This window comes from Mesocricetus auratus, unplaced genomic scaffold (assembly GCF_017639785.1).
Source record: "Mesocricetus auratus isolate SY011 unplaced genomic scaffold, BCM_Maur_2.0 Super-Scaffold_100055, whole genome shotgun sequence".
NCBI classification, from domain to species: domain Eukaryota; kingdom Metazoa; phylum Chordata; class Mammalia; order Rodentia; family Cricetidae; genus Mesocricetus; species Mesocricetus auratus.
Genome location: NW_024429232.1, coordinates 4628038 through 4637862, shown reverse-complemented (window position 1 = coordinate 4637862; position 9825 = coordinate 4628038). Strand labels below are relative to the sequence as shown.

General features: G+C 50.5%; 1 long non-coding RNA gene across 2 annotated transcripts; it reads right to left on the bottom strand.

The window, feature by feature from the left end:
- Positions 1-2487: 2487 nt before the first annotated feature.
- Positions 2488-8239, bottom strand: LOC110339282. 2 transcript variants are annotated; one of them, XR_005873418.1, is made up of 4 exons: positions 7239-8239; positions 5322-6369; positions 3247-3368; positions 2488-2751 (listed from the first exon to the last, which is right to left on the bottom strand). It is a non-coding gene; the product is annotated as an uncharacterized LOC110339282 (long non-coding RNA). The 2 variants fall into 2 exon arrangements; XR_005873417.1 differs by having other exon boundaries at positions 2488-3368.
- Between the last annotated feature and the right edge of the window lie 1586 nt (positions 8240-9825).

The window sequence follows — 9825 nt, the reverse complement described above, 5'->3', positions numbered from 1 at the left end:
GTGACCCTGTGAAAGGGCTGTTTGACACCCTCTGCCCAAAGGGGTCGTGACCCACAGGTTGAGAATTGTTGCTCTAGTTAAAGAAGAAAAACCTTTTGAAAGGTGGCTATGCTCCTACCTTCCTCTTCCGAGTCAGCTACCACTGACCCTGGGTCCTGTTCTAATAGCAACACTCAGAAACCCTTGTTGCCTCTCCCATGGGGACAGCATCTCAGTTTTCTGAGCTGAGTCGCTTGTCTCCACCTGCCTCTGCCAGAGCCCTGGCGGCACCGGCCCTGACGGCTGAGCTCATTCCTGGCTTAGGTCTTTGCCCCAGCTCAGCCGCAGCTCTCCCCTTGGTCATGATCTAAGCACCCTCCTGGGAAGATCTGGCCACCCAGCAGCTAAGGGCCTTCTCAGTACTGCACCCTGTACTAACCTAGCAGGCGTTCATGGCACCCATCACTCTGGAGGTACATGACTGACCTTGCCCACTTGTGAGCTTTGCTAATGTCTCTGTTGTGAGAACAACAGGCTTCTGCCGGCTTCCTGGCTTCCTCGGCCAGACCTCCAGACTTTCTCCTGGATTCTAAAACCATGACCATATACCCAGCTCCTTGATGCGTTTTCCAATCTACAATCTAAACTCAGTGCGGTTCTCCAGGCCCCCAGGCCCTTCAGCTGAGCACACACACACACACACATGCACACACACACACACACACATGCACACACAAGCAAGCATAGATTTGCAAGCATCAACACTCCCGTGTGCTAATAAGCTATGTTCATTAGGAGGGAGACCAAGTAGTAAATGAGATGTCCCCAGCTGGAGAGCTGAGCCAGTGGACCAAATTCGATTCCTAGCACCCACATGGGACACCTTAACAACCACCTGTGATTCCAACTCCAGAGGATCTGACACACTCTTCTGGCTTCCACAGACAGCTGCACACATGTATCATGCTCACACACAAGTCTTCAAAGTGCATCCCTGTGGCTGGGTCACTGTGTGTGCCCAGCTTTCAAACTAGTTAAAGTGCTGGGATAGGTACCCAAGTCCCGGGGCAGAGGGATCAGATGTCACTATGGATCACCACACCTACACACACCTAAGATCTGGAGAAATGTTACATGAAACCATACAAAAGGCCTTTTTTTTTTAAAGATAAAAATAGGATCTCGCTGTATAACTTTGGCTGCTCTGGAACTCACAGGGATTCCCCTGCCTCTGCTTCTCAGACATGGGGATTGTATGCACTATTTCACCTGGCAAAAGGTATTTTTACACCAACTCAAAGATCAAGTCAATCTCAGTGCCCTCAAAGTCTCTAGAAGTCAGCAGGGCAGTGGTGGTACATTCCTTTAATCACAGCACTCTGGGGAAGCAGAGGCAGGTGGATCTCTGAGTTCGAGGCCAGCCTGATCTACAGAGCTAGTTCCAAGACAGGCTCCAAAGCTACAGAGAAACTCTGTCTCGAAAAACAAACTCTCTAAAAGTCTACACAACATATATACCCAGCATTGGGAATTTTGATAAGATAACTCAGCATGAAGAAGTGCATTACAGGGCAATTGTGACAATTACGTAAGAGCTGGCTGGCTTCTTATAGACTTTAACTGTATTTTTGAAGTTTTGACTCATGATGACTCTTTTCCCCGTTTAAGACATGGCTGTCTTTAGAGCAAGCACTGGCATTCCTTGTCTTCAAGGCTCAATCTGATGATTGTGTCTGCTGACAGCAACTTTTTCTAGCAAATGTTCCTCCCACGATAAGTCTCCTGCCTGAGACATACAGAAATGCCATTTGCACACTCACTGGTGTGCAGATCAGACAATATGAATGAGTCCACAAGCCCACAGCATCCCCATTCTTATTTGGATTTTTTGTTTGTTTTGTTTTTTGGTTTTATGAGACAGGGTTTCTCTGTATTGCTTTGGAGGCTGTCGGTCCAGCCTGGCCTCTAACTCACAGAGATCTGCCTGCCTCTGCCTCCCAAGTGCTTGGATTAAAGGCATGCACCACCACTGCCCGGCGCTTGTTTTGTTTTTAAGATGAGGGTTTCTTTGTGTAACAGCTCTGACTGTCCTGGAACTCACTTTGTAGACCAGACTGGCCTGGAACGCACAGAGATCTGCCTCCCCAGTGCTGGGATTAAAGGCGAGCGCCACCATGCTCAGCCTCATTTGGCTTTCTTATCCTACACCCACTTGCTTCCACACACCAAGCACGATGTGCGTACAGTTATTTTCAAATAAGCCAGTAGCTTCGATGGATCTGGGGGCTACCAACTGGGGAAGTGATCAATGTTTTGTGTTGAGTGGACAAGGTCTCTATATAGCCTTGGCCGACCTGAAAGTTAAATTTGTTTTGTTTTGATTTGGTTTATTTTTTACTTGTTTTTCTGAGATTTTACTATGTAACCCAGACTGGCCTCAAAGTCATAGTAATCCTCCTGCCTCAGGCTACTAAGTGTTGAGATGACAGATGAGACTCACCACACCTGTCACAGCATGAGTTTTAATGACCACAAGGTATCTGACAGGAGCAGTCAGGGGGAGGAGCCGATTTTACCTAGTGGTTCCAGACAGCACAGTCTGTCCTGGCGGGAAGATGTGACCCGTGGCTTCTGTGGCAGTGGAAGCTTGGGATGGCCACATTGCAGCAGCAGCAAATAAGTCGAAACGGGCTAGGCCTGATGGCGCACGTCTTTAATCCCAGTACTCGTGAGGCAGAGGTGGTGGATCTCTCAGCTCAAGATCAGTCTGGTCTAGAGATCAAGTTCCAGGAGAGCCAAGGCTATAGAGTGAAACCCTGTCTCCAAATAACAACAACCAAAAATACTTCCAGGCCCACCTCACAAAGGCTCCCCTGCTTCCCAGAATAGCACTGTCAGCAGGCCACCAAATGTTCAAACAGGAGTCCATGGGACATGGTCAGTTCACATTCAAACAGTGACAGTGAGTCTAGGTTTCCGTGGTCCCCCCATCCTATCTGTCTCTTGCCGTTTCCCTTCCTGGGTATTTTTTGGGTCCCCAGATTACTGCAAGCTGTCTCTTGTCCTCACAGCCACTATCTTCCCAGCTGCAGCAGAAATTATCTAGCCCTGAAACGTGTGTTAATACTTTGCCTCTTTTAAATCTTGGTTCAGGGAGAGCAGAGGCAAGTTTACACGCGTGGGTAGCACACGGGACCAACAGGAGGCTTGCTGGAGCGCCAGGTGTTACAGGGCCGGGTGAGACCTTTCTCCCTGCTCCATACCCACCGTGCCTGTCCTGCTTGCCTTGGGCTTGAACAGCAGCATGAGTGAACAGCCCATCTGGATGCAAACGCTCAGGCCCAGGGGCACAAACAGGCAGGTGACACCGTGGAAGGGGACTCCCTGACCTGTGGGAAGAGAGGAAATGTAAATCTGTCAATGGGTACTCCCATTACACCAGACCCCCCTTCACTGATGGCTTCTGGGGGGCCCTGGGCTGTTAGCATAGAGACTGACTGCACCTCCCATCCAGAACCTGCCCCCAAGCTGGCGTGGGGGGGGAGGTTGCTTTGGAAAGTGAGTCCTAGGGTCTGGCCATCTCTAAAAGAGAAGCCTGGGCTGGGGAGATGGCTCAGTGAAATTCTTGTCACGCAGGCATTTTTAAAAGCCAGGAACAAATCAGTGAGCTCTGGGCCCTAATGAGAGTCTCTGTCTCAAAACACCAAGATAGACAGCACCTGAGGAGTGACCCCTCGGGTTGACGTCAGTCATTCACATGCATCTCACACACACTGGGGGCGGGGGGGAATGACTAGTTCCTGCAAAAACGGAAGATACGCTCAAGAAGTCTGGAAGCTGTAAAGAGCACATCTCTAACTTTCTAAAGCAATGGGGCCCTAACTCAGAATCATCCAGAAAGCATTAGTGTACATGAAGTCCAGGCACTCCCTGGACTCCAGGGGATGCCGTGCCCCCCCACCCCCCACCCCCGCATGTCTTGATGTATCCCAGGTAGAGAAGTTCCTGGCCACTCCCTGATTCTAGTGCTCCACTAAAACCTGACCATCTGGGCTGCACGCCTTTGACAAAGACTTCCCCTCTTTCCCCTCTTTCTCCTCTTTCTCCTCTCCAGCTGTGACCTCGCCTCCTGGTCATGTTCTCATTTCCTTTTGAGATGGATTAAGGTTGAGTCGGGGAAGAACAGAGGAGAACAGGATGAGAGATACCATAATAGAGGGAGCCATATATGTTTGAAAGAGATCTGGTACCAGCGTGATTTCCAGAGATCAACAAGGATGACACCAACTAACCATCTAAGAAATAGTGGAGAGGCTACCTTAAAAGCCTCTCCCCAATAACTACCTTGTATGCCATCCTAGAGCCTTCATCCAGTGGCTGATGGAAGCAGAGGCAGCCACCCACAGCTAAACAGTGAACTGAACCCCTGGAACCCAGTGACAGAAAGGGAGGAGTGATGAGCAAAGGGACCAAGCCCACAGAGACAGCTGACCTGAACAAGGGGGAGCGCTTGGACCCCAGACTGACAGCTGGGTGGACAGCATGGAACTGGTCCAGACCCCCTGAGTGTGAGAGTCAGTGAGGAGACCTGGGCAACCTATGGGGCCTTGAGTAGTAGATCAGTGTTTATCCCTGGCATACAAATGGACTTTGGGAGCCCATTCCCCATGAAGGGATGCTCTCTCAGCCTGGATACATGGGGGAGGACCTCAACCCTGCCCCAGATGACATGACAGACTCTGGAGATCCCCCATGGAGAGCCTTACCCTCCCTGGGGAGGGAAGTGGGGATTGGGTGGGGTTAGAGGGGGCAGGGGAGGAGGGGAGGGAAAGGGAGCTGGGATTGACAGGTGAAGCAAACTTGTTTCTAATTTAAATTTTTTTTAAAGGAAAGGAAAAAAAGAAGATTGAGATGGATTTTGGAAATTCTTGCTTTCCTGTAGCGGTTTCTTTTGTTGTTGTTTTTTTGTTTTTGTTTTTTTGTTTTTGTTTTTTCAAGACAGGGTTTCTCTGTGGCTTTGGAGGCTGTCCTGGAACTTGCTCAGTAGACCAGGCTGGCCTCGAACTCACAGAGATCTGCCTGCCTCTGCCTCCTAAGTGCTGGGATTAAAGGCGTGAGCTACCAACGCCCGGCCTGTAGTGGTTTCTTACTTCAGCATATCCATCTAGATAATGGTTTCTCTAAGTGGGAAAGTTGAGAAGTGAAAACTTTTTCCAATTAAAAAGAAAAGAATCTGTTCTCTAAGGCTAGAAGTGTGGGTCAGTGTAGACACGTGCCAGTCATGGGCACAAGGCTCCGGGTTCAACATCCAGCAACCCTCAAACCATCCCTTGTCAGCTCACCAGAGATGTCACGACGTGTCGTGTGACGGGAAGTCCATGCTGTCCAACACCATTCATAACACCTGCATGTGGAGAGTGTCGCCTGGTGTTGCGGACGTCGGTGTGGACAAGACAGACCTGTCATCCTCCCCCGCTCTCCCTCCCCCGCCAGGTCTTCAGACCTCAGAGGAGACAGCACCACAGACAGATGTCCTGAGGTCAGGATGGCAGCGTTTAAGCCAAGGATGTAGGCAAGACATCTGGGGACAGCTGGGTGACCCTGAGTTTACATCACAGATCCAGTTAGAGCCGTCACCTTCATCCCTCAGATCCAGCAACCTGGTCTTCCTCTCCAGCCCATGAAGCTAGAGTTGCCTTTAGGTCTCAGGATGTTGGCTTGTGCCCACTCCAGTCGCCGGAAGCCTCAGGCTCCACTGCCACCCTTGGGCACTCTGATACCACGTTCTGCTTTGATTCTTACCCCTTAAAATAGTTCCGTTTCCTAAGACATTTATCAAAATGTTGGCGACAGCAGCTGTTGAGAACCCGTAAGTCCCACCGTGGCAGGTACTAGGGCCTTGAGTGCGGGCATGACTCCAGGAGCAGCCCTGATGAGCTCGCTGTGAGGCTGGGTTCCGGGGCCATCCTGGGGTCCTGTCGATTTGCCCCGCAGTGCAGACAGTTCTCTGGTATTCTCATCCAGCTCAAACATTTGTAAGGGAAATTGTTGGAGCTGGCCTTGAACTTGCCTCAGCTTCCCAAGCAGCTGGGATTACAAGCCCTGGCACCTGTGGAGCTAGAAAGTTCTATTAACTAAAATGTCCCCTAAAAAAAAAAGATCCCTGTTCAATTTTCCCTCTGAATTCATTGGTCCGGATCCTGGCTCATTAGAGTCTACACAGCTTGGAGAACCATGGCTCTAGGTCAATTTGTCTGCTAGGAGGTTTAGCGGGGGCGGGGGTGGCTATGGCTGACCCATGCAATGCTGCGCAGGTCTTCCCAAGAGGCACAGCAAGGCTCTTCTGAGGTTGCACTTAGCAGCTCTGAGCTTGGATTCCAGGGAACCAGCCTGTGAGGAGAAAGCCAGGGCTGCAGACAAACTAGACTTGCACAAAGCCTCAGAGCAGTGTCTGCAATGGCCTGGGGTCCTCCAGCTCCTGGGCAAGGTCACTATCAGATAGCCAGGGCCAGCCTGTCTGAGCACCTCTGGGGAAGCAGGGGTAGGGGGCTCTGGCAGACTTTCCCACTGGAAGGAGAGCACCATCAGATTTTGCTAGATCTGTGCCCCTGAGAGACAGCAAACAGCCTGCTTCCTGGCTCTCAGAGCTGTCTGCTGTACATGGGTTGCAGAGAGTGATCTGGTCTGCCATTGGCAACTGCAAACTCAGTACAGACTCAAACCATGGCTTCCTCAAGGCTGCCCAGAGAGGAGTGGCCAGAGCCTCAGCATGGTGCCAGTGAGTGCAACCCCCTTGAAGAGAAGTAAACTTGGTGGTGCTGCCTTTAATCGCAGCACTCAGGAGGCAGAGACAGGCGGATCTCTGTGAACCCGAGGCCAGCCTGGTCTACAGAGCAACAGCCAAGGCTACACAGAGAAATCCTGTCTCAAAAAACCAAAGTGAGGGGCTAGCGGCATGGCTTAGTGGTTAAGAGCACTGGCTGCTCTTCAAAGGACCTGAGTTCAATTCCCAGCAAGCACATTGTGGCTCACAGCCATCTATAATGAGATCTGATGCCCTCTGCTGGCCTGCAGAGCACTCATACACAAAATATAAGTAAACAAAAATTTATTTTAAAAAGTCAAAGGGGGGTGGACGTGGACAAACGTGACTTCCCATTACACCCAGGCAGTGATGGGATTCAGGTAAGAGCCCAGGACCCCCACTTCCCAGATCCCATCAGCTGCCCCAGCCTAGCCTGGAGGAGGTGGCCACGTACAGGAGCATCTTGGAAGCGTCCCATGGACTCCACTTCAAATAGGGTTCAGCACTCCTCAGCACTCCGGGTTTCCAGGAGCAGGCGACAGGAGCCAGGCAGAGGTCAAGGGCAGGTCGGGTGTGTGCGTGCGGGGAGATGGCAGGGCAGTGGGGACCTGTGTATCTAGTAGCCCAGGGCAGTTCACAGAACCCTGAAGTAAGTTGTTTTCTCCTTTGGAGGAACCCGCCACCCAGCTCCCAAGTAAATCACACACGGAGACTCGGTATTAGTTACGAGTGCCTGGCCTTAGCTTATCTTTGTTATCCCATCCACCTTTTGCCTCTGGGCTTTTCCTGCTCTACTTCTGCAAATCTTACTCCCTGGATGGCTGTGCGGCTGTGCGGCTGTGCGGCTGTGCGGCTGTGCGGCTGTGCGGCTCTTCCTCCGTTCTCCGGCTGTTTACACTCTCTGCCTGCCAGCCCTGCCCGTCCTTGCTCCTGCCTCGCTACTGACCGACCGTTCAGCTCTTTAAGACCGCCAGGTGTTATAGACACACAGTAACACAGCTTCACGGAGTTTCACAAATGCAGCATCAACAAAAGCCACACACCTGAAAATAATACTCGACCGCAGAACCTGATGGCGAGCACAGTTCAGCCCCACCTCATTATGCAAACACTGTGGCGTTCGGTCCCAGGGCTCTGGATCAAGGGCGGTGCCTAGACACCCTCCTGGGCTGGGAAAGGGTGGAGAAAGGGGGGGAGGTGGGCCTTGAGAGAGGAAGCCACGGGTCCTCTCTTTGTCTCTGGTCTGTGAGTGCAGGTGTGAGCTCTCGGCTGCTGCCCAGCACCACAAGTGTGCCCGCTGCCACCATTCCCTCCACGGTGGCGATGGAGTCAACCCTCTGCCTCCCGGAGCCCCAAGTAAACTTCCTTCTACAAGTTGCTTTGGTGGTGGTGTTTTATATCAGCAACAGTCTTAAATCTGTGTGTGTGTGTGTGTCTGTCTGTCTGTCTGTGTGTCTATGTATGTATGTCTGAGATGTGTCTGTGTGTGTGTATGTCTGTGTGTCTATTTATGTATGTCTGAGATGTATCTGAGTATGTGTGTTTGTGTGTGTGTGTGTGTCTATGTATGTATGTCTGAGATGTGTCTGAGTATGTGTGTCTGTGTGTATGTGTCTGTGTGTGTGTGTGTGTGTGAGCGCGCACACACACACACACACACACACATGCAGGCTCAGTGTGCATATGTGAGGTGTATATGGGTATGCTAGTCCACGTGTTCACATGTGGATGTCAGAGGTCAATTTTCTGTCATTTATTTTTGAGAGTCTTTCACTGAACCTAGATCTGGTTCTTCTTGGTTAGGCCGAGACTGGCTTGTCTCCACCCCTCACCCCACCCTGCAGATTCCGGGCTATAGAATTTTACCAACTGGGCCAGCACCCTAAAAGGGGTAAACTAAACTCAAAGGCTTCACTTCTAGTAATTTAGAAATGAAGGGACCAGACCCTCACTCAGCTCCCTGCTTTAGCAGCCATGACAGGCTACAGGAAAGACTCATAGGCCTCTGACACAAGGAAACTCCAGATCCTCTGGCCTCCTGGAGTCTAGGGCCAAAACTGAACACAAAGAAACTCCAGACCCCCCCCTCCAGCCTCCTAGATACTTGGTTCCTGGGAACTGTTTGGCCACAAAGAAACTCCAGCAGGGACCAAAACCTCCCCTGTAGTCTCCAGGAAGTTCTGAAAATTACTGGTATCTATGTACAACAGGCCACCTGCAAACAAAGCCATAAAAACCACAGAATGTTCCCTCTCAGCACTGACCAATGAAAATAATTGGCACACAGGTATTTCATGCCAAAATATGACTTTGAGAAATGTTCCCAAATGTCAATCAATCAGAAACCAACCCTTACCTACTGATGTAATGCTGTAACTTTTGTCTTGAAAACCTAGCAGTAGACAGGGAACTTCACTCCCTCTGGAGGCTGCTGCGTCAGCTTGCTAGACAGGGTCCCTGTCATGGTTGGATGAAAAATCAATACTATTAAAACCTTGCTTTTACAGTTTGGTGGGTCTGTCTTCCTGGCGGTCTCTGGGGATCTTTGTGACTTGGGCACAACACACCCCACCTGCTTTGTTTTGGGTTTTGCTTTGTTTTGTTTTAGACAGGGCTTCTTGTAGACCATGCTAGCCTGAAACTCACTATTGTAGACAGAGTTTCTGTCCTGCCCCGTCCTGCTGCCCTTCAATCCCAAATAAATACGCAGAGGCTTATTATATTAGTTATAAACTGTTTGGCCAATGGCTCGGGTTTCTTATTGGCTAGCTCTCTCTTAATTATTTTGTAACTATTAATCTGTGTATCTTCACATGGTCTTATGTTGTCGGAGAATATCTGGGTGTCCTACCTTTCCAGCAGCTACATGGCATCTCCCTCTGGTTTGCTCTCTGCTCTCCTCTTCCCAGAATTCTCCTAGTCTGGTAACCCTGCCTATACTTCTGCCTGGCTAATGGCCAATTCATTCATCAACCAGTAAGAGAAACATATATTCACAGCATAGAGAAGGACATCCCCATCACACTGTAACTGAGGACACC